The sequence below is a fragment of the Sapajus apella genome, unplaced genomic scaffold, assembly GCF_009761245.1.
Source record: "Sapajus apella isolate SASKATOON/1434 unplaced genomic scaffold, GSC_monkey_1.0 scaffold7, whole genome shotgun sequence".
Classification (NCBI taxonomy): domain Eukaryota; kingdom Metazoa; phylum Chordata; class Mammalia; order Primates; family Cebidae; genus Sapajus; species Sapajus apella.
In genome coordinates, this window is record NW_022436947.1 from 11,243,266 (window position 1) to 11,247,124 (window position 3,859).

A 3,859-nucleotide genomic window follows, 5' to 3' on the forward strand; every position below is an offset into this window, starting at 1 on the left:
TCTGAAATGCTGAGGGGCTACATCTTTTAAAGGATATCAATATGTTTTCCTATTAAAATTATTTTGACTATAAGCTCCCAGAGGGTGAAAATCACCAACCCTATGACAGTGGCCCTTATAAGTGTTCATGAATAAATGAATTGAACCTGTCAAGATTGAAGTCTGGTTGCGATGCCCATTGTGGTGACCACCCAGTGCTAGTCTGTCATTCTGGAGACCCAGAAAGCTTGTTATCTTCTGACTCCCTTGTGTATCCTGCTTTTTTAGGTGAGGCATCCACAACCCTGAGGTTTTTAGATCTCTCTCTAAGGAAGTACCCAGAGAGCTGTTGGGGGTGTTATTATTCTAGCTGTCTCTGTCAGGCTTAAAGTATCCTTCAGAATTCAGCATGCACAGGTTACACACCACCCCCAACTAAGAGTGGGTTATTTTTCTCTTTTGTTTCAAATCTTGAAGATTTCCAGAAAATAACAATAGTAGTTAATGTTTGTGGAGAGCTTACTTTGCTCCGAGATTCTTCATTATAGGTTTATATGTTCTGACTAATTTAATTTCCACAATGGTCTGATGAGGCAGGCACCCCCATTTTCAGATGAGGAGACTGAGGTTCGGGTAGAAATTAAGCAACTCAGGTTTGCCTTCAGTCTCTGAGCTAGGGGGTTGAAAAGCCGGAAGCCGGCTATGCGTGGTCACTCACGCCTGTAATCCCAGCACTTTGGGAGGCTGAGACAGACAGATCATGAGGTCAGGAGTTTGAGACCAGCCTGGCCAATATGGTGAAACCCCGTCTCTACTAAAAATACAAGTTAACTGGGTGTGGTGGTGTGCGCCTGTAGCCCCAGCTACTTAGGAGGCTGAGGCAGAAGAATCACTTGAACCTGGGAGGCAGAGGCTGCAGTGAGCCAAGATCATGGCACTGCACTCCAGCCTGGGGGACAGAGTGAGACTCTGTCTCAAAAACAAAAAAAAAGCCAGGAACCAGCCTGAGAACTGTGGCTCCAGAGGTTGTTTTTTTAGCCACTCCGCTCCGTGCTTCTTAATCTGGGTGGGCACAACCGTGTTCTCCCTTGGTGATGCCTCTAATTTACTGTGAAAATGTACCTTTCCCTCGGCTATTGGCTCCCTTTCCCTCCTAGTCACTGAGATTCTTTTGAAAACTTTCCTCCGCTTGCCTGCACAAAAGGCGATGGAAATTCAGAAACTGAAACATCTGCTCTGGGAAATATGTATTTGCACATTTCCACGGCCTGTGTCTGGTGTCCTACCTTGAAGACAGATACTCCAGGGTTTCCGAGGTTTTTTTGTCTGTTAATGGACACCTTGAGAAGTACCACTTAAGGAATGAGAGTTACGAACTTGTAATCATATTGTGGGGGAAAAAAGTAGGCTGTTTTCCTGATAGGTCGAGCCATTCATTCAATAAACCATATTATTACGATTTGTGTCTGATCTTTTCTTTCTTTTGTGGTGATGCTTCTGGTTTAGGCTCAAACATGAGTTGCATGAATTGGCGATGGCCATAGGCCTGAGTTCCTGCGGGAAACAGGCAAATCTCCTTGCCCACTCTTTGTCAGCAGAGCCCTTATTCTACTGCACTCTTCTAAAACTGTAGCTGATACCACTACTGTGGTTAGGCAGAAGACTTTTAATTTTCTCCTTTTAGTTTGGCAATAAACATTTGGCAATCCCAGTCTCTGAGGTTGTTGGATGATGCTCGGCATTTGAGTTGCCAAATGAATGCAGATCCTGAAAGCTTTGGGGAAGAATTCATTACCCTTTGATAGTTTTTTAGATTTGATGATGGACGCTCTGTGCTTTTCCAAGAGCTTCTCCTTGACTTGGCCAATTTAAATGTTATGGTTGGTCATATCAGCTTTGTCTGAGTAGCATCTGGGTCTCAGTGTGTTCACAGAATGATGTTGCTGTAGTCCTTAAAGCAAGAGCCCTTGTGCATCTTCAGATCTACCTCGTCCCCCTTGCAAAACAATTGCCAGGATGATGAATCGCCCTGCACCGGATGAAGGACCAATGAGGTCATATCTGGAGTGTATTCAATGACATTTCCGTTTCAACGTTAGGCCAAAGACAGAAAGCTAGCCATGCATATCTGAGTGTTAATTCAAGAGACGACCCTAAGGATTCTCGTGGACCACCAGTATTGGGCCCACAGGCCATTAGAGAACCATATGTCATGGTCTAAGTAAAAAGTAAAATGAGTTCATTTGAAAATAAAGATTTTGAAAGGCCCTGGTGAATAGGTATTAACATAATCCCCAAGATTGCTACAAGAACTGAGTGTGAGCAGGAAAGGCTTTTGGGAATTTTCATCAAACTACAACAGGGTGTAGGATGGGGGGCCTGAGAATCTCTTCCTTTGGTAGAAACACTGCTGCTCCCAGCTGTATCTTGGAGTGTAAATTTTTCTAAAGATAAGACAAACTGGAGTGTTCTAGGCAAGATGATGAAATACGATACCAGAACAGAAAAGAGTTTAGACAAATTTTAAAAAAGAATCTGAGCAAAAACTAAGGTGACTGTTTAGCTGTTGGATGTTGATAATAAACTGATGTTAGATAACTTTACACACAGGTTATCCACTGTGTTTGAAATAGCTCCTTTCCTTGCCTGCCCATTATAAAAGCTGATTATAAAAGCTCATTGTGAGAAATGCTGAGACATATAAAAAGGAAAGATACCACAACTTCCCAGGTTAGTTATAATTATTATTGGGGGATATATCCTTGCATTCTTCCAGGAAAAGAGAGGGAGAGAGAGAGAGAGAGAGAGAGAGAGAGAGAGAGTGTGTGTGTGTGTGTGTGTGTATGTGTGTCTTTTAAACAAAATGGGATTTGGACTCAATATTTTGTATTCAGCTTCTTTTTTAAAACAACTATATTGTACAAATCACATACCATTAAATTCACCCATTTTAAGTGTACAATTCAATGATTTTGAGAAAGTTTGCAGAATTACGCAGCCATCATCACAATCCAGTTTTAGAACACTTCCATCCAGTTTCTTTCACTTAGTATATTGCAAACATTTTTCCATGTCAACACAGCCCTAAATGGTTTTGTGTTGTTCCAGTGTGTGGATGTGGCGGGTCAGCATCAAGACAGGTAATTATCTAGGTTCTTTTTATTGTTTACTTTTCCAGCCTTGTACATACATATTTTTGAACCCATCCAAATATTTTTATCAAATAAATTCTTCCAAGTGGGTTTTCTGGGTCAAAGATACAATACATTTACAATTTTGATTTATGTTGCCAAATGTGCCCCCCAGGAGGGTGGTGCCCATTTCTGCTCCACCAGCACTGTATGTTAAATGCTGGAGTCATCAGTCTTTTTATTCTTTGCCAATCTAATGAGAGAAAAATATCCTCATTTCTCCCTAATGAACAAGAAATCACTTAGAGGATCAGTATCTTTCATACATGGAGTGATTTGTCTGTGTTTCTTCCTTGGGGGATTGCCTATTTTTCTTTTGAAACATTAGTCTTTTTCTTTAACTCCTTTTATTATTTTAACTCCTCAAAGTTATTAATATTTATTTTCATATCAATACTTTAATTTTTAATCTGCAATATTTTCCAAAATTATCTTTTAGCTTTATGTTTTTACTTAAAAATTTTAAATGTTTTCACCCACGGATTTGTAAAAATATGTATCTGCAGTCCCAGCCATTCGGGAGGCTGAGGCAGGAGAATTGCTGGAACCTGGGAGGTGGAGGTTGCAGTGAGCCAAGATCATGCCACTGCACTCCAGCCTGGGCAATAGAGCAAGACTGCCTCGAAAAAAGAAAATCTGCAAACAAGATGTAAATCTCTTCCCATGTTTGAAAGTACAAAAAAAAAAAA